Source organism: Tamandua tetradactyla, chromosome 21 (assembly GCF_023851605.1).
Source record: "Tamandua tetradactyla isolate mTamTet1 chromosome 21, mTamTet1.pri, whole genome shotgun sequence".
Lineage (NCBI taxonomy): Eukaryota > Metazoa > Chordata > Mammalia > Pilosa > Myrmecophagidae > Tamandua > Tamandua tetradactyla.
This window is the reverse complement of record NC_135347.1, coordinates 40,389,167-40,410,447: the sequence shown is the minus strand read 5'-3', so window position 1 is coordinate 40,410,447 and position 21,281 is coordinate 40,389,167. Positions and strand designations below refer to the sequence as shown.

At 36.0% G+C, this 21,281-nt stretch overlaps 1 protein-coding gene across 1 annotated transcript in view; it reads left to right on the top strand.

The window, feature by feature from the left end:
• Positions 1-21,281, top strand: part of ADGRV1 (adhesion G protein-coupled receptor V1) — a 637,421-nt gene that overhangs the window by 292,044 nt on the left and 324,096 nt on the right. The window lies entirely within an intron of this gene.

The window sequence follows — 21,281 nt, the reverse complement described above, 5'->3', positions numbered from 1 at the left end:
TATTTGTGGCCAGAAGAATTGATATATTGTTGATAAAGTACTGTTTTCTGAAAATAGAATACTTAGTGACTATGATTTTACAAATGCCCATAAACTAAAGGGAATAATTGCCTCCCTAAAATATTGTAGCAAAGCCTTTTTAACTCTTTCCCTCCAAAGAAAAGAAATGAAGCTGACTGCAGATGCTTGGGCCTACATTTTCTGAATTTTAAGTCATGTGTATAATTCCAGAGTCTTGTCAATAGAGGTTATTCTAGTTCCAGTTTGGATCTCTCATTTGGGATCTTCCATCAATTTTATGTTGAGTTTAGATTTCCTATAAGGAAATCTTCAAAATTAGGGGCTTGACGTGTGTTTCTTTGTGTTTCTTTAGTTGAGTGAGTGAAACTTCTTTCTGTTCTTATGTTTGAGTTGTGAATAATTTGCAATGGGGGTTGAGGGAGCTGTGTTCCTAGTAAAGACACATCCCAAAGCTTTTGACTTCAGCTTTAGGCTTCTGCCAACCCCATTCTGTTCCAAATCTTTATTACTGACCTAGGACCAAGTTGAATGGCTATTGTGAAGAAAGGAGGAATGGAAAGGTGATATGCCCTGACTTCCTTTCTAAGCAGTGTGATATAACCGAGGTCAGTGAGGCAGCAGTTGGGCAAAATATGGTCAAATTCAGCCGTGTTTCTCTACCTGCAGAGTTTAATTATAAATGGAGAGGACAGATGAAAATCTAGAGTTTGTTTCTGCTTTAGAAGTCAAAAGACTCTGCTTTAATAGTGTATGCCATGCTCATATATTTGAGAAACATTGACCAACAGGAGGCAGTAGAAGATTTCTTTTTGCAAAACTGGTTGTCATTCTCTGTCAAAGACGGAGTTCATTAGAATGTTTGAAAGATACTTTCACAGCATTTCTTTGCCTAGGCTAGAGAGTGTTAGTCTGTAACAAACATGAACACATTTGTGCTTTCCTACATTTGTCTTTTCATCTCCTCTGTTCAGAAATGAAGTAGATGCATCAGTAACGTGCCATAAGAAATCTCGTACATCATTGGTTTGGGATGTTTCTTTCCATCAGTTATCATTTACATTTAAATTGAGGACCTAACATTTATTTTCTTCATTATATTTTTGTTATGATGACCTTCAAGGAGTTTGTTACTGATACAGGGTAATGTGTTTATTGAAATGCCACAGAAGTTTTTAGATGAGATTTGTCCTTTCAATATTGTTTATCAAAAAAACTATGTTATTTTCTTCAATGCCAAGTCAGTTGATCTGACTTATCTATAAATAAGATGATTAAATGGCAAGAAATTGTGGGACCGTTAGTTCAAGTAGAAAACGAAAAACATAAAAATTTTCATGGCATTGGGTGATATTTCTGGTAAAAACATCTAATTATATCTTTGGGATTTTTATCTTGGAAACACATTGCCAACTTGTGTATGCTCTGATAAGACTGGTAAACAACTAGGACAAAGAGCAAGTTTGCAGTTCAGGGTTCTCAGTTCTCGGGGTTCTATCAGGAAAAGCAATTCTCCAAATCTAAAAAAAGATCAGAAGTTTCTGCATAGAAAACATGATGATAAGATAGAACTGCATTTAATCTGATTAATAATATTTAGCAAGGAGGAAATAATTGTTTTTTTCTTCTGTTTTCTTTTTGTTTATTTGCTTTAAAACACATTTCCTAAATCTAAAGGGCAATTGTGTCTAAAAAATATGTATTTAAAAATCTTAAATTTACCACCTAACTTTATATTGCCTAAATTCAGATGACATTGTGAATATTTGAAAATTTGAAATACTAAACTTAAGTTTTGGGGGATCACTGGATATGCAGGCATTTCAGTTACATAAGCCTTCTTCTTAAGACAGGAAAAGGAAATTGCCTTAAAATTTGGAGGACAATTCTCTGGAACTTAGCAGTATTTGGGGTGTCAGTTGTATTTTGCTCAGTTTCCTGAGCAAATAGGATAAATCATTTTGCATTTACTTGTTTCCCACATAGGCTCCTACTCAAACATCCTTGCCAAAATATTCTGATTAAATCTGGAATTTATGACATTCTTGTTTTGAGCAAGTAGCCTCTTTGAGAATCTTTGAGAATCATTGACAACACATGACCAAGGCCAGAAACCATGTGCGAGCTCCCAAACGCTAGCTCCTGCTGCTACCACAGGGCCTTGTTTCTCTCCCAGGAGCTCCCAAGTTTGTTGATAGTGCCAACTCAAGAACTTATTCTGTGCTTAGGAACTGAAAACATGTCTCTCATAATTTTTATCAATTGAACAAATTAAGAAAGATTGTAAGATGTTCTTTAATCAGAACAGACTTTCCATTAGTTTGGCTAATCACTTATTAACCGGAATATCCTTTGTTATTTATACTTTTGTTACTGAGTTTAAATACAAGTTTCAAAATTGGATCTTGCTTTGAAGATTGGAAACTTGAGAAGCACAAAGGGTCACATTTAGTAGAATGTTTTATAATTATGTTAGTGCAGATGTAAAAGGTTTAAAAAAACGTTTCCTAAACTTCGATATTAGCTTCTTGTTAAAATTCAGACACTGAATTCTAGAATGGGTTTCTAGTTCCTGCTTGTTAAGATGTTGGGTTAGCTATACTATGACCCAAACACATCTCTGGTTGTTGTTGTGACCTCCACTTATGCTGTAGTTTATTACTATTATTATTATATGTTATATAATTGACATTTTCCTTTCTGTGAAAACTTGTATATATATTCCATTAATTAAATTATTTACCTTTTCCTCCTTAAGATAAATTTGTGCTGCTGCTTTTTCTGCTTTTCCTTTTTGTTTTTCCCCCCTGGATTACCTAGAAAGGGAAAAGTCCTGAGGCAGGCAAATTAATGTATAATGCAAAGTGTAGACCATGCTTTTTCTCTGGTCTTTCTCAAGGCATTTCACACTTTGCAGAAGGTCTCGGTGTAATTTCTGAATGTAAAATAAACCACTAGAAAGATATATAGCCAGTTCCACCCCCTCACCCCAAATTTCTTTTTTTCCTATATAGAACTTGTTGTTAATGTCCTTGCTTTAGTGATATTGAGCATATAAAGTTTTTATTTATATTCTTTGTAAAAAAAAAAAGTCTGAGCTATTTAACTGTATCTTTTTTCATGTAAATATTAATTTTTTGAAAGTGAATAAAGAACATTCTGCACACAGATATGAATATATTTAACTTGAATTTATTAGGTTATTTGACTCCTGCTTTAGTTATGCTCATCAATATGGGCAAACATGTTATCAAACTCGTGACTACAAATGCCCATTCCATCATCCAGTGGTAAAGTAAAACCGAATCAAGCTAAAACAAAATAAAACTCATACAAGTCCTTCTTAGCCTGGTCAGAAACTTCATTCAGCCGTCAATCCACTCACCCCTACAGCATCTACCGTATACACAGTGTTGAGATTGTGCAATGAGAAGCAGCAAGCAAGACATGCATACGTGAAACATGAAATTCAAAAACAGTGACCTCATGGTCCCTGTATGAAGATCTCTTTTAGTGTGGCTGAGCCTCAGTCTGAAAAGGCTGATCCATAGAGGAAGTGGAATGTGAACTGGCTGGTGAAAGGTGTGTAAGATTTGAAGAGTTAGAATGTGGCACATTGTTCGTAGGGAGAAGAACCAGTATAAGGACATGGAGATAAGAGTGCATCTGACAGGGTGCACGGGTGGTTCAGTGGTAGAATGCTCGCCTTCCATGCCAGAGACCTGGGTTCGATTCCTGGGCAGTGCACCTGACAGAGTTCAGCTGGGTGAGACCTGGAGATGTGTGTAGAGAAATAAATAAGGCTTCAGGTGAGAACATTGCATAATGTCTGAGAACTGTAGGGAGTCACTGAGTCGCCAATGGAGTTAGCCCACAAAATTACAGGATGAAATGAGGGTTTTTGAGGAATTATCTGGCAAGGCGGGGTTAAATGAGAAATGCATTAAAGCAGAGGAGAGGGGAGGCAAGAATTAGGGAGATCCATTTAGGGAGGCAGTGTGGGCGGCTGTTACCATCATCTTCTATTGAGTTGTGAGCTTGGGCAATGTTAGTGGCTATGAATTTCAAAGGAAGAAATAAGAACTAATAAAACCACCCTGTTTTGTTTTATGTAAGTTTTGCAGTTCACCCCTGATCTCTTTAAATCAATAAAAAAAGTTACAAATTTTATTTTACTTAATAAGTATTAATTTAGCATTTCCTAAATGTTAGATGCTGTTCAATTCAGTTTATAAATATTGTCATTTAATCGTCCTAAGTGACTTATGATGTGTAGGTACCAATATTATTCCTATAATACAAATGAGGAAATCGAAAGAAGAAAGTTTAAATAACTTTCTCTAGGTCACATAGTGCTGAGTGATGGAACTGGTGTTTGACCACAAGCAACCAAGCTCCAGTCTTCACTGTTAACCACTATGCTCAGCTGCCTCACAAATGCAGAACTGATAACATTTACTGTATCTATCACTAAAAGATAAAAAAAAACAACTTTAAGGTGACTAAAAATTGATGATTTCATTTGACTTAGGGAAAGACTGGAGGATTTAATGGACGGAGGGGGATAAGTGCTTTGGACATCAAGAACTTAAAATTTTAATAGGATCTCTATTTAATAGAGATCTAGATGTTATTGTCTTAAAATTGGAGGTCTTGACATTATAAAATAGGTTCCCTGAGACAGGATGTTGAGAGAACCTTTGAATAAAGATTGTGCATAGCTAAAAGGGCTTGCCAAAAGCCTGGCATTCTGGGCTAAGTGCTTTGCATGTGTTGCCTAATTTACTCCTTATAAGGACCAGTTGAGGGAGGATGATATTATCATCCCCATTTTATAGATGGAAAAAATGTGACTCAGAGAGGTTCAGTTGCTTGCCCTAACCCTTATAGGTAGAAAGTGAAGGGACAAAGACTCAAACCCAAGTTTTCCTGACTCCAAAACCCATGTATTTAAACACTGTCTTGTAAGGAATGAGGAGGCTCATTGAAAGGAGAGAAATAAAGCATAGTGAAAGTTTTGAAGACAAGAAGAGGGAAAAAAAGGGTGTCCCAAGGGAGAGATTGGCCTTCAGTGGGAAAGTAGTCCTCAAATTTGATAACAAGATTCATGGAAACCTTACAGAGTGATGATGAAAATTAGACATAAAAGGTTATGGAGTGAATGGGGGGGGGGGGAGAAAATGGAAGAGATTGTCTCAGACCACACTCGAGAGAAGTTTGGCAGTGAAAAAAGGGGGTCCTTGGGGGGACAGGGAGATCTCTAAGCATAGCTGTAATCATAGCAGGCTTGCTGAGGGTAAGTTGAACTCCACCAAGACTGAAGAGGCAGGTCTCCTCCTCTCCTACCCACACACACCCTCTCCATCAAAATGTGGTTTCCTTTTCTTGAAAAGACAGCCTCTTATAGAAGTCAAATGGAAAAGTAAGAGAAATTAGTAAACTGTCTCTTTGTTCCATATTTTTATTTATAATTTTTTATTGCTTTGAATATTTTTATGCCCAGGGCAAGTGGTGTGCTAGTATATCTAGCCTAGTCCTGTTTCATCCAGGAAAAAGTTAGAGTTCTAGCTTTTGCTTTTCCCCCATTTGTTGAACCCAAGTTTCTGTGATGACCTTATATTTTTTATATTATTATTGAACTTCATGTGAATTTACAATCAGTCACAAGGCAACTTTGTGATTATCATATAATTTGACGATCCCTTCTACCACCAAAAATATTATGTTATTGTGCTCTGAGGAATTACGTTTTTTTTTTTCATAATGGAGTTAAACTTAAATATTGATCAAAGTGTTGAATTTTAAAAGAAGAATGTATTTTATTTTTGCTTTCTTATTTGAGTATGCAATTTCCTTCATATATCAAATTTGTCTTTCTTAAAATCTTTCAATAATAAAATCCAGCTCCCTTTTTTTAAAGCAAGTTTTCACAATTCAGCTCAATCATAGACTGTTCTCACTAAACTGAAAATAAGTGGATGCTGAAGACATAAAAATAGTATCATGGTCACACTACTGGGAAATTCAAACTTTCCCAAGTGCTGAAGTGGCAAAGCAACAGAAAGAGTGAGTAATATTCTGAATGAGGCTACAGTGACATTCTCTTGTTTGCAACATGGCTTTTGTTACTGGGAAAATTTGTGAGGCAAATCCAGCCTTTACCAGAAAATACCAGTTTGGAATCTTCTGTTACAGCCTCAGAAAACATAAACTATCCTTGACTTTTAAAAGACTTACTTTGATGTCTCTAACCGGGAAAACTCCAGCATTTGAGAAAAACTTTTTTTTATGAATATTTAGTAAGTAGCTGTGTAGAAAAAAAGTAATAAATATAGAGTGTAGGGGGAAGAGCCTTAGTTTTGGAATTAGAAGCACAAATGGGGTAACATCCCTAAGCTGCAGGTTTCTCGTTGGGAAAATAATAAGAATGCCTGCCTTGCAAAGTTTTTAAGAGGATAGCAGATCATGTTTAAAAGGCAGGGAACATGGCCTGGTATAAAGTAGGTGCGTCATGAGTGCTGGGGAAGGAGGAGGGAGAAAAAGGAGTGAGGGGTGGGGAGGGAGCAAGGGTGATAACTACTGCCGTGCAACATGCAAGAGTCCCTTTGGATTTTGTTCTGAGTTTAACATTTCTGATTGCTTTCTGGAGAACCAAAACCTCCTTTCCTGTTCTTGAGGATTTCTTGAATCAACTGCAAGGGAGGTGGCGAGTTTTCAGCCTCACCCTTTCCAAATAGGCCAGTTTCTCAAGCCTGCTACCAGACCTCTCACCCTACTGCCCCACAAAAGCTTTTCTGTTGGTCTTCATTATCTGTTAACACTCATTAATTTTGCTTTGCTCATAGTTTTCAAATGAGGTATTTTCTAAGTGTTTGTGTCCATCTTGCTTGTGTTGGATTGTTAGAACCTTAAGATCTGTATCAGAGTGCATGTATAACAGAGTATGAGCTTGTGCATGTTTGTACACATACATTTGAAATCTGAGATAGGCATATATTTTAAAATAGAGAGATATTTATTTAGTGGGACACACAATACTGACAGAGACTATGATAAGCATTTGATATGCAAAATTCCGTGTAATCCACAGAACATTTGTCTCTGTTACACAAATCTGAGACATGAAAAGGTTATGTCACTCTCCCTAGCTCCCATATCATGTAAGCATCAGCTCTAGAGCCAGTGACCACAGACCCCAGAATTCTCAGTGGTCAATGTGTAGCTCTGTGTTTCTCCCTGCTTTCCTTAGAGCATGAGAGCATGGTCTTTTGCAGACAGATTTAACATTTACTCTGTTAGTGTACTAGTAGGCCTCTCTTCAGTCTCTTTTTAAATTTTTTCTGCAATTTTGCTTTCTTTTGTGAAACTTTTCAATGAGTAGGCCACGAAATTGATTTTTAAATGTGTATATATTTATGTCCTGGGAATTGTATCCCCTGAGATTTAGCTGCTTTTTTCCTTTGTGAATAGAATATCTTATATGCAGTTATCTGCCTAGCCAAGCTTTAAGTACCTGATGGAAAAGAAATTTTTGTTGTTGTTATTAATATCAAATACCTGCCAAAAGATAAATAAGAGAACCAAAATAACAACAGCCATAAAAAGAAAACATCCTTTCCTGTGGGCTTGTTGGCTGCGTGTAGCCTAGATCTGCCTTCTTGCCTATCTCATTAGGATATACACCCCTCACCCTGCCCCCCCAGGAAAATATACTCTGTGTGCTGCCAGGGATGGGGAGGGACTTGTTTTCAGGCATGGTGTTTTGTTATTTTTGTTATTGCCAAACTGAAATATTTGCATGTCACTTATCAACGATCAAGTACATGTCATGGACAAATTTCATCTATGCATGATGGCATGTGCAAGTGATTCTCTGGGGCTTGGGGCCTGGAAACTGAGAAATTCCAATGCAAACCCAGATCTCTGGATTTGAAAGGTACTCTGAAAGGGACTCTGCCCCCTTTATGCCCTCCGCCTTTCTAGAATACAGAAATCAAAGTTAAATGAAAATTGACCTCTGAGTGTAAACTTGCTATTTTTGCATACTTTCAAAACTTTTTGGTAAGAATTCATTTTTTAAAAATACATGCATAGAGCTAACCATATTTGAGAATTTAATGTGTTTTCTCCCAGCTCCTGGAGTATATCCTTAGTGTGTCCCTTACTCTCAATTATCAAGATTATCATGTTTGTCCAAGCCACTTCTCTTCTCTAATATCCTCCAAACAACTCTCCGTGGTTTTACTCTGACCCCTTTCTGTATAATCAGCTGTCTTCTCAGTAGCCCCTAGTGGTCCTTTTAAAGACTAAATTAAGTCAGGCCATTGCCTGCCTAAAACCCTTCAGGGACTTCCTATTGCACATGAAAGAGGAAATCCTGACCTAGTCCAACAGGCCCTTCCAGATGGGTCTCTGCCTGCCCCCTGAACTCATCTCTTACCGCCTACCCTCATTCCCTCACACTAGCCACACTGGACACTTTTCAGTTCCATAAGCATGCTCAGTGCCCTCTTGCTCTGGGTCCTGTGTTCTAGTTAATCCTAATCCTGGACTGCTCCACCCCCAGTGTTTTTCTCATCCCCTATATTCATTTTTTCATTCACGTTCAGCTCCGTCTTCCCTTCCTGAGAGCAGCCTCACCGAGTAGTCCCCTTACCCTGAAATATCACATCACTGTTATGTATACTTCATATCATATGTTAATATCTGAATTATCTTGTTTATTTATTATATTCTGTCCCCTTCCCCCTCTCTTACTTTTCTTAGAATGAAAGCTCATCAGATCAGGGATTGGCTCTCTTATTCATTCCTATGCTTCTAGCACCCACAAGAAGCGTTTTGGTACACGTTAGATTTTCAAAAAACTGGTTAAGTAAATGAAAGAAAGAATGAGGATAAAGGAAATTGAGGATAAAGGAACTTTCCCCTAAATAACATTTTGGGAAATCTAAAATTTACCTATCACCATTTTCTCATGAAAATAAAAACTTCCTATATCCTCATTTCTTAAAAAAAGTAGAATTATGCCAAATAGATTACTAATATTCTTAGAGAAGTGTGATGTTGAAGTGCTCTGTCTTATAAACAAATTGCATTATGAATCTTAGTTTATAATGAAAACAAGTCCAATTCATAATTTGTTTTTTCAGAAAAAAAAAAAGAAATTGCAAAGGGAAATTAAGATCACAGGTTAACTACCAAAGCCCATTTATCCCTTGGTAAGACTGAGACTATTGTGGATTGTAACTGTACTTTGTTATTTTTCTTCATGTTAAATCACATTCTAATTCTGATTGGAAATTTCAGGAAAATGCTTGCTCCTCCTGTAGCCTCTGTATATGGCTCTGCCTCCTTCAAAAGTCCTTAGAAGTGGATGGCGAGGGCGGCAGAATGGCGGGCGGGAGAGGTAGAATGGAGGGAGGAGGCAGACTCCTGGAACCCAGCTTTCTGAGTTCACGTAGATCCTTCTGCAAGTGAACTGGATGACAGATGTTAAGGTTCCTGAAGCTTGTAAACATGGTGTGGGCATAAGGATGCGGCTTAGCAGTTTTAGTAACTTCTTACTGAAAGCAGCCCTAGAAATGAGACAACCACTGAAGGACGCAGAACAAGTTTTCCTAAGTAAGATCTTCCTATATTCCACATGGTTATCATGGCAATAAATTTTTTTAGTAACACTGAGGGCAGTGTTCAAGACAGATAATGACTAATTATAGTAACTATCTAATAAATAATTAACTGCGAAGTGTCTGTAGTGCCAAAGTAATTAATATAGGCCATTAAAGTAAGGATATAAGTTATAAGGCTTTCATTTTGATAGCGTGTTAGAATTGGGGCTGAAATGAAATACCACAACATACTGCAATGTGTCTAGACATAACGAGCAATCTTACCATATGTAAGTTGTGTTTATAATTATGATGAAACCACTTTTGGTTTCTGAGTTTATTATGTTTAAAACTACACCTCCAAAACCTTTTTAACTCATGAGTAGCTGAAGGCATTCATTAGAATGCCTATTTTGGGGCGGGCCACGGTGGCTCAGTGGCAGAGTTCTTGCCTGCCATGCCGGAGACCCGAGTTCATCTCCTGGGTCTCCAGCTAAAAAAAAAAGATTGTCTATTTTGAAAATAACTGGGTTCATGAGATATGATAATCACAAAACCCCATTCCCTCCCCATAAAAATTAAAAAATAAAAAATAAAAATATTTGCACTTAAGGAGGGCTGTTTTGCAATTTGGAAAGCTATAGATAAAAAGTGAAAGTGTTGGTTAATTTTCTTGCTGTCTCAAATCTGTGTAGAAATATGTTCTATATATATATATATGAAGGGCAATATTAGCATTCACAAGCACACAAATATAGGTGTGTAGGCATTGCTTACACAGTTTCTTACCCCAGAGAGGTACAAAGTCCGGAGGAATCTGAGATTAACCTGAGGAAGTCAGGGTACCTAGATTGATGGTGCTTTAACTTAGCTCCTTGTCATCATTACTGTTAACCCATTAGGTACTTGAGAGACCCCTAAAATACAGCTGTATATTGTACAATAACCCACACCTGAGCAACCTTAAACTCTTAAGGATTAGCAGTTGCTTTTTTGAAAACGTTTGTCAGGGTTATTATTGAAGAATCGTGTGAATATGGAAAGGCCAGATGAGGGCAGGCAATTCTGAATATCACCTCTTGTTTGAGTCTTTATTCAGGGTAACAGAAAATTTTATTTATTCTCCAGGTAACAAGAAGAAGACCTTTTCTGAAATTTTTGTGGAGGCACAATTTAAATTTATCTCATCGTATATAATAGTTATTCAGTATTCCTGTTCAGAAAATATTTAATGTCATATGTAATGTATCAGGCTGTTTGCTAGGAACTGCAGACATAAAGATAAGACATAGTTCGTACCCTCAAGCAATTTACAGTCCACCACAATGGGGATAAACATATAAATGCATGAATGCAGTCGAGTGTTAAAAGCATATGTTAGAAATCTGTGCAGCATACAGCGGAAACATAAAAGAGGGAGTTATTAATTCTACTCAGCGTGAGAAGTGCGGTCAGCAAAATCTTTATAAAGATGAGAATGCTTAAGCTGTCTTGAAAGAAGCCTTCTCACCAGGTAGAATCTCTATATAATTAAAACACAGACATTAGTAAAGGAAGAGGAATGGGCTGTGTCTGGCAGGATTAGTGATGCAAAAAACATTGTTCTATGTTGGCTTCAGTGGTGGTTCAACTGGTTAAGGGTTGGTGATGAGTCGAGGGGACCTACTGCTGGTGCAGACCTGGGAAAAAGGGAGAATAATTTCGAGAGTTGAGCTCAACTGATGTCGGGGAATAACGGCACACAGAAATTTCTTGTAGATTTTTCTAGGATGAGAATTTTGGTTCCATAAATGCATTTTCATGTCTAATAAACATTTTTCTGAGAAACGTGTTGACTGGTTTAATCTGAGAAAGCCAAAGTTATTACACAACTGCTCATAGAAATTCAGACACCTCCCTTGTGTAAGATGTCAGTGGGTTTCAGATTTTTTTTTTAATGGTGATACTGTTTAGAAACTGGAACATTAACTGTGCATTAAGATAAAAAACAAAATTCAGGAAAACATAGACTTATGAAATTTTGATAATCCTGACTGTATAACTAGGAAATACGTCCTGTTTATATTTTCTGTGACATTTTGTGAATTTACTGTTGAATTCATACTCTTGAGGTAGAGATAAATTTCAGAGCATAAAGAAATACATTCAAAATACCTCAGGAAAATATTTATGTTGTTGTTTAGAAATTCAGCACATACAGCTCTTTTCTAGGTTATTAATAGGCTTGAGTACAACAATATAAAAAATTTCTCCTAAATAGAAGCAAGCCTGAGAGAATAGACTTCCGTCAGAATTGGCTGCTGTTAGGGAGAAGGGAAGCTGAATTCAAACAGTTTTGTGAGAAACTGGAAAAGAGGAAGCAATTCAGCTTCACAATCAGTGGCTGATATTTGATTTACTCTCTTTGGCGTTTTCCAAGTGGCTGCCAAGTTACGTATAATGCACACTGCTAATCCTTAGAGGCCTGTCCTCTCGCTGTAGCCTGCGTCAGTGATGGCCAGGAAAGAGGAAGCAACTTGAAGAAAAGATTGTTTACCACTTAAAATGGAATTAGAAGACTAAAGTAAGTGGTCTAGAACAGCTTTGGAATGCTGTTTTGAATAAGTTTTTAAAAATATAGAGTTTCCTGAAAGAGTTATTTAGGGTCTAGTCTTAAATGTTAGAGTCTTATTCTGAACCTCATTTTCATACTGCTCCTTTGGGGGGAATTATAAGAAGTCAAAGGCGTATATATAATAAATACCTCTGTGTTTGCAGTCATTTATAAATTCAATGAGAAATTAAAGAATAAACAAACTGATATCAAACCCCAGTGTAGTCAGCACCTGGCCTCAATAAGATTATAGTCTAGGAAATGCTGGAGAGAGTTATCCAGATGTGAAATGGGGAAAGAGAGGAGCGTGAAATAATCTACATAGTGAGTATAGTTGTCACACATTCTCTATTGCACGTTTACATTTATTTCCCTACTTCAGTCTTTTAGGGTAAGGACTCTATTTGATTGTGTTAAATCTCCTTTTGTGGACAAATTGAAACAAATGGTAGGAGAAATCATTGGCTGACTGTATGTGAGTAATTCATCACTCTATGTTAAGCCTACTTCAGCTTTCAGGTAGAAAATTTCATGGGGAAAATGTCATGGAAATGAGACTCAGACATGTTTGGAACAAAGGTTTGTTCCTGGACTCCCAGTCTGCATGGCAGGAGAAGGGAGGGGAACATTACAGCAAAAGATGGGTGATGATTTTAGCCTCACTCCATGGGTTCTCTACTCAGGTGTGGAATCCAAGCTGGCCTCCTCATACCATCTTTCCAGAAATTATTTTGGAATCCACAAGAGCAAAAAGTTCTGGTACTCACAAGTAAACCCATTTATCATATACATTTGAGAAGTGGTCCATGTACATTTTGAAAGCAAGAGAAGGATCAGGAAATAAGTTAAGTTGTAGATCTGAAAGAAGATTTAAAAAGAAAAGAACAAGAAATATTTATTCAGAAAAACAAAGAAGAATGACATGGGGGTAAAATAGAACGTTTTGTTAGGTTTTTTTAACTTTTAAAATATGTGATATGAAGTTATTTTGATTATGGAGATACTGATTCATCTCATCAAAGCAGATTCTTCACTTCCTTCCAAGATTTAGCCTTGTTCGTCAATTTTGATTATTAAATTGTGTTGCTTTGATTTAGTTTTATCCTTTTATTTTACTTGGTATATATTAAAGTTTTGAAATTTAATTGAATTAAAATAAATTTTTAAGTAGTAATTTTCAGAAATTTTCTTTTTTTTCATTTCATTTTGTGATTCTTACAGAGGCAGTGGAATTAGTAATGATAGTATTCTTTTTGATCCATATACCCAATACTTTATATATGTCTCTTTATTTCATTGTCACAACGGTGCTACAGGTGGGCATTATTATCTTCATTTTACAGCTAAGTAAAATGAGTCTCACAGAATATAACCAGATATGCCCAAAGTAACATAGCTATTAAGCAGAAGGACTAAGATTTGGACCCATGTGTATCTGATTCTTTTTTGATCGCTATGCTGTACATACAAATGTGTGCATTAATGTGTGCCATTGTATATAGATATGTGCTGTATGTAGTAGCTCCTTTACCCTTTTCTTGGAATTTCTGGAGGTTTTAGTCAGAAAGTTGAAATTTGAACTGTCAGGGTTGAAGGGTACCTGTCAGTGGAGAGAATGCATTAAGTGAGTAAATAAAATATATCATGACTCTTGGGTTTAGCAAAGTAGAGGACGTACTTAAGGAGCCCCAGAGTAGGATGTTGTGAATGATATACATTGTCTTTGAATTAAGGTGTTGGGTCAAAAGCTTGGAAAGACAAATTCAGAACAATTTATGAGGGACCTCGAAAGCTTTATTTAGATTTGAGGCTTTACTTTTTAGGCATTGGAAGTTTTCTGTTAGAGTAGTGGCATGATCAGAAGAGGTCACAAATAAGTCCATCCTGGAACCACCTGTTAGCTCAGCTTTCCTGAGCATTATGCAATTACTAACTTACAAAAGCAAGTTGTTAACTCATATCAACAGCAGCCACAATCCCATCATGTTAGTGTTTTGGCAATATGTCAGGATACCATAGGAATCTCATATTTTGTTGTTGTTGTTTTAGTAGCCTCTTTCCCTCATAAGTAAGCTTGCATTTAAAAGTGGACAGGGTTTTGCAATGACATTTTCTCATCAACCCATCCTTGACCAACAACTTCTCTATAGACTCCATTGTTTTGTCTGGCATGCTTAAGATTGTGATATCTACTGCATTAGCTCTTTGGGGAAATGCTAGATAATATTTTGGGCTGCATTTATCAAAATCAGACCATAAAGGTAAATACCTATGAAAGAAACTTCATTGTATATCTCATCCTTAGTTCATAATTGATGAAATATTTTGTATTTCTTGAATTCTATCTCAATACCTTGCCAGGAAACTGTTGGATATGCCCTGTGCAATTATAATTTAGTATTTCTGTCTTTTTTGAGAAGAAATTAAATGATGTGTTCCAGGAAGGGTTCACATTTGCTCATTATTTCTGGCTTACTCAAGTTAAGGGGGAAGGAAAAAGAAAACAAAACAGCTGAACCAGAGCACCTGTAACCAGTGTTGCCGGAAATTATGACTGTTACTTTGACTTTTTTGTGTGTGTGTGGGGGGAAGAGGTCTAATTATTGGGCTGCTAATATTACTTAAGCACTCATTAAATGTTCTACCATTTAATAGCCTTGGCTGTTCACAAACCTTAATTAAAAGTCATAGGAAGGTGTTTTTTTTTTTTAAACCTTGTATTTTTCCATAAAATTCATCCCATTGAGTACTCAAGAGAGGGGACTTTGACCAGAAGATCACAACAAAAAGTAAAGATTGGGTACAGTATGTAAGGGATGCTCAGAAATTATCCACAGTTCCTGAAGTATTTAAATACAAATTATGGAAAATGAATCTAGAAAAATAATAGGCATAAGGAAAATAATAAGAGATTGGAAAGAAGAGGCACCAAATATAAAATGTGAGACATTTTCATCTTTAAGCTTTAAAAAATAAAGCAACTTTTACTAAAGAGTGGAAGAACTTCTAAAATTCATGTATGGGAGAAAACTGCAGATTTTTTTCAAAGAAGCAAAGAGATTAGCTTCTCTATTAAATTAAATTTTTGGCTCTGTATACATTTTTATAAGGCAGACTCATATTTGTACTTGTTTGTTGTTCAAGACTTCTTTCAGCTATCACATAATGTGAAATCAGCTTTCTGAAGCAATTTATAATCTCTTGGCAATCTTTATAAAGGTTTACTTGCTCCTAGCTGGTTAATTCAAAATCTTCCTAAACTGTCTGTCAAGACTTGACAGGTGAAATAAATGGCAATCTGCAGGGTGTTGATTGAGGATTGTTAAAGTTATCTCCTCCAGACTTATATCATCTTTAACATGACATAGAAATGTTCAAACATAGCTTCACTCCTTCAAATTAAAGTTTTTCTCCAGGTAAGTTCCCTGTTAAAATTAAAATTTATGAGCGATAGCAAACCCATCAGCATGTAATAATTTTATGGATCAACTAAGCCTAGGTGAGATATAACAGGCTTTGAGAGGTAACCAATGGAGACAATTTTGGTTTGTCTGACACAAAGTGAGGACTGAATGGTGGGTGGCAGTTTTAAGCAGTTAGAAAAGTTTGGAGAAGGAATGCTAGGAAAGGAGTTGGTAAGAAAACATAAGGTAAGAGAAGGTGATAGAAATGGATCAGCCTCATAATTTGTCTGACTCTAGTTTTCTTAGCTTAGTGTTTAAAGAGCTTAAATACTAGCTAGCTACATAGAACGAGGAGGAGTGGTGTAAATACATTTCCTGTCTCAGTAATATGAAGTGTGTTGGTCAAGATCTCATTCACTTCAATATGGCCAGTACTAATCCCATGATACCCTCTCCTGATTTGGGTATAGCAATATAAGTGGTTCAACTTAGAAGGCACCAGCAGTGCTATTTCAGCTTTTGTACACCATTTTTTTTCTTACAGTGACAACAAATTCATTGAACAGGAGTGATTCCTTTGACACAGTTTTTTGTTCTGAAGGCCTGTTCTTGGTACTATGTTATAGGAACTTTCTAAAAGGAGCTCTTTGACTAAATTCTTGCTTGTAATAACTAATGATAAGATACCTTCTGTTTTCCTTGATGATCGTAGAAATGGCAGAGTCCTGCTTGGATTCTGGTTCCAGATTTTCAAACTCCTCCTTTTCGGGTCAGCTATCAACTCTTAGAGTTTCCTGGCCCATTACTGGGCTCATTAATATTTTTTTTTCTGTCTCTACAGTAGTATTTACAAAATGGTACTTGGGTGAATTTCACCTGGGGAGTTTAATAAAAATATGGTTTCAAAGCCCCACCACAAACCTACTGAACCAGAAACTCCTCAGGCAATTTTTCTACATACTAAAATTATAGAAATATTGCTCCATACACACTCCATTAATGATCTCATCATTAGCCATAGATGTAAATACCATTTATATGCTCACAACTTGTAAATATATGTCTTTGAAGCTCTGGTCTTGTATACTTTGTTTCCCCTTGACAACTCTTCTTGGTCATCTTAGAGAAATCTCTAACTTAACATGTACAAACAGAATTTTTAATGTCCCTTACAAACCTGTTCCTCTCACAGTCTTCCATATCTCAGCAATCTGGACCATCATTCAAGGTATTTCTGAAGCATTCTCCATCCTTCCCTTTGCCTTAGTCACTTTATCCAGTCTGTCAGCAAGGTTTGGTGATACTTCCTCCAAATTATGTCATGACTCCAAATAATGCCATCTACTTCTTTCCAAATCCATCCATTATCTTTTGTCCAACCCACCATCGTGTCTTATATGCATTCTGAAAGAGGCCCCTGATTGGTCTGCTTCCCTTACCTCTCTAACTGCCTTTGAATTTGTTCTACATTTGGAAGCCAGTATCTTTTAAAAATGCTATGCGTGTCCTCTATTGAAATCTTTTAATGGCTTCCTGTTGTTCTTCAAATTCATCTAAAACTTCTTAACATCCTGAAGACTGCATGGCCAGCTGCAGTCCATCTGTCCAGTCTCCTCTCCGTGGCCCCAGGACTCCCTTGCTCCAGCCACACCGGCTTTCTCTTGGTTCCCTGAAGGTCCCTGCCATGGAATCTCTTTAGGCGCAGTTACCTCTGCTTGGAATGCTCTTCTCCCTAGTCCTTCCCTCTTCACATTGCATATTACTTCTTTCAATTCAGGGATCAGGTTAACTGTCACCTTCTCAGGGAGGCCTTCCCTCTTTACTCTGTTTAACTCTATTTAACACTCCGTCCTACCCAGCACACAATATTATCTCTGTTTGTCTTTCCTTTTCTCTATAGTAATTGACGTTTTGTGGTTACTTGTTTATTTCTGTTTCTTTTCGGAGGCTATACACTCCCTAGGGGCAGGAACTGTGGCTATTTTAATCACCACTGTATACTCTTCCTAGCACAGTGTCTAGTTAGTAATAATAAGCACACAAGACATATTTATGAAATGACTTCTTAAGTTTTGTTTGTTTACATTTTTAATGTAGTGCCAAAAAACTAGTAGATGGGAAATAGAATTTGGGTAAGATTTTTTTAAAAAAACTATGGTTTTGAAAGTGGAACCCTAAAAACTAAAACCTAAACTAGAGTTGTAATAATTCAACTCCACTTTATCCTATCCTTCATCTCTCATTTATATGCACATATTCAACAATATTAACTAGCCAACACTCACTTCCTTTAGTTGCATAATTCACAGTGGGATTTTTGTACCACATTTTTTTTTAAGTCAGCATTCCAGGCACAAAAACTATTTTTTTTTTCATCTATGTGGGAAAAGTACATAGATTGACCTTAGATTCAGGTACAATATAGGCAGTCCCCTACATACTCTGACTTGAGGGAGGTTATAAAAGCAAATAAAACCAGGAAATATTCTTTAACTCTTGATTTTTGTTCTTAAAATCCCATCATTTTGAGTGTAAGTATTTTCTTCCCCCTGGGATTCTTTTAAAATCATATATGCATGGAAAATCAATGCATTATCACAATTCAATATACATGAGATCTGTTGGATTATTATTATTTTTCTTGACTATCAAGACTGGGTAATACTAAAATATATTTATTTTTTCCTCATAAGGAAGTGTAAACCCCAAGAGAAAACTAACCCCCTTGTAACTGTATGATAGCATTATTTCATTGTTAAGTAGAAATACTGGTTTAAGTTTCTGTCTCATTGCTGCACTATAAGCTCGTAAAACACTGAAAAGGATCTTTTCTCATATTTGCATCTTCAGGCTATAACATCATAGGTATTCACAAAATTTTTTTGAAAGAATGAGTGAATAATGAATTAAATATATATTACTATCTCTTGTATTGGTTAGGGTGCTTAGAAAGAAACAAAAATATATCCTTGACAAAACTTGGAATGTTATATTAAAACATACATAAATGTGTCTAGGAACTCTGATGGGGAAAAAAACTCTCTTAATCTTTTTCAATAAAAATTAGTAAGGTATTTGATGTTGGATATTATGTGTCACTTGGTATTTTTATCATTATAGTATGATTTGATTAGTTAACATTTATATTAGTTGCCTTTGTTTTCTTCTCTCTTATCTGGGCATTTTCACCTTTTATGGGTGCCTTATTTTTGTTAAGTGGTACAAATATTGAGTAACATTTATTGATATTGGCACACTTTTCACAATCCCTCTGTGGCCTTTATCCTCATTACCTTATCTGATACTCTTTATGGTGTATTTTTACTATTCCTGCAGAACTTACTGTAGTGAAATATAGAAGCCATAGTTTTAATCCTCCATCTAATATTATTTTCATAACAGAAACTGTGGCTACATCTGGGATATCATTAACATCATTGGCAAGTGAAATGTTGAATATCACATCCCAAGATGTGAGTCATATGAGTCATTTGTCTTTTGAACAAGGTGTGTCCAATGTTGGAAAGAAATCATAGCACAGGTGGAGTGCCAAAAAGTCTTTCAAAAAGGGGTGCCACACCCAAACCTAGGGCATTTTCAATAGCTAAGATTAAGAGTAATTAACATTTCATATACCCCCACTTATTTGCCCTTTAAGTTTCCATGAAAAAATAACATGTAAGCAATGTGTGTAAGTTTAACTTCTTGAGGTTTAAAGATGTCTTTATGAGTTTTGTCTTTTCTCAACATACTCATTTTAAAATATTAATTGCTTTTCCATAAAGAGTAGCCCTGTTCTGTGGAGCTGATGTCCTAGATGAACTGATGTCATCGTGGTCTCTTGGGAGGCCATCCTTCATTCATTACACAGAAAATGCTCATTTGGGGGACAAGGAAGACACCAATATGGTGACTGTGTACAGAGAGTGTTGTTTTTGGTACTAGAATATCCTCTTAAATATTTATTCTTAAGGGGAATTTTTGTTGTTGTTCATTTGTTTCAGTAGAAGAGAAATTCCTTGGCCAACATATCTTCTAAGACTATAAAATGTGAAAACTATGCGGTTTTGTTTTTCAACATTTGTTCACCTTTTTGATTATGTAAAAATAGATGTTTTTGTTTTATTAAAACATAGGTTTCTATGTTTTGTATAAGGATGGTTGTTATCAATTAAAGGTAAGTCCTGTTCTAAGTGTGTGCCCACAAACTTGATGGGAAGTCTAGAGAGAGGAATGATGGAGACCCTTTTCCTTTCTTGCACACAGCAGATTTATTCCCTCATTTAAGGGTCTTTGCATGCATGCTCCAAACAGCCACAAAATCCTTCATTGTTCCAGCTGCTCCCTCCTAGACCCAGTCTAGCTGATCAGTCTCACACCTAACTTACAGTTCCCAGAATTGACACACTGTTCTAGGTGTTGTTAGTCCTTAACCCCAGGGGAAAGAAAAGGATCCCTTTCTTTGCTCTTGGGTCTATATTTTTATTTATATAGTCTAAGATTACTCTAGCTATTTTGACTATTGGAAATAAATCATAAAGAAGATTTTAAGTATCATAGTGCAAATATTTTTGCAACTTGACTATGTATTCCATGTTAAGTTTTCAAAATGATCACAAGCTACTGTATGCAGGTTTGGCTTATGCATTTTAAAGGCTGTGCTGTGCTGTGCTGTATGAATATACTACTGGATATTTCTTCCTCTCCTGATGAGCTCTTGGATTATTTCCACACTTTTGCTCTCACACAGAATACTTCAGTGTACTACATAGCGACTAACGAAAAAGACTCCAGAGCTGGATTGCTTGGGTTGATGGTTCTATCACTATTATGTGATTTTGGCAAGTCATAAGTTTCTGTGTCTCAGTTCACTCATCTGCAAAATGGGCTTGTTTTGTAGGAAGTATCTATGGGAAAATTGAGTAAAAACCTGTGAAGGCCTTAGAATAGTATCTAGTATCTAAGAGGCACTGTACAAGTGTTGATGATATATTTATTAATATTATCTTTTTACATATGTGACACTTTCTCTTCAGTAAATACCTAGACAGGGGATTTTTAAGTCATAACATGAGATTGTCTTCAACTTTATAAAAAAATTGCTAAATTGTTTTTTAAAGACATTTTACTGATTTACACTCCTACCATTCAGTGTCCTCCTGTTTGCCCTCATCTTTGTTATTTATCTTTTAATTTTTTTTTTTTTTTTGGTCTAATGGATGACAGGATATCTCTCTATTATTTTATTTGCATTCCTTCCTAAGGAGTGACATTGAAAATCTTTTTTTTTTTAATTGACCTTTCTGGGAATTATCATTTACTATCCTTTGTTCAAAACAAAATATGTAATACTGGATATAAGCCTGTAAAATTAAAATATAAAGAAACTCCTCAACTTCAAGACACTGTTTATTTTTGGAGGGAGAAGCAGGAATGGAATGGGAAAATAAGGCCTAGGTATATCAGTAACATTTTATTTATTCAGATTCAAAAGATTCTGGCTAAAGGTTTGTCAATTTTATTGATCTTTTCAAAGAACCAACTTTTGGTTTTGTTGACTTTTTCTATTGTTTTCTTTTTTTCGTTTATCACCTCCCTTTTTATTTTCTTCCTTCAGCTCATTTAGATTTAGTTTGCTCTTCTTTTTCTAGTTCTTCT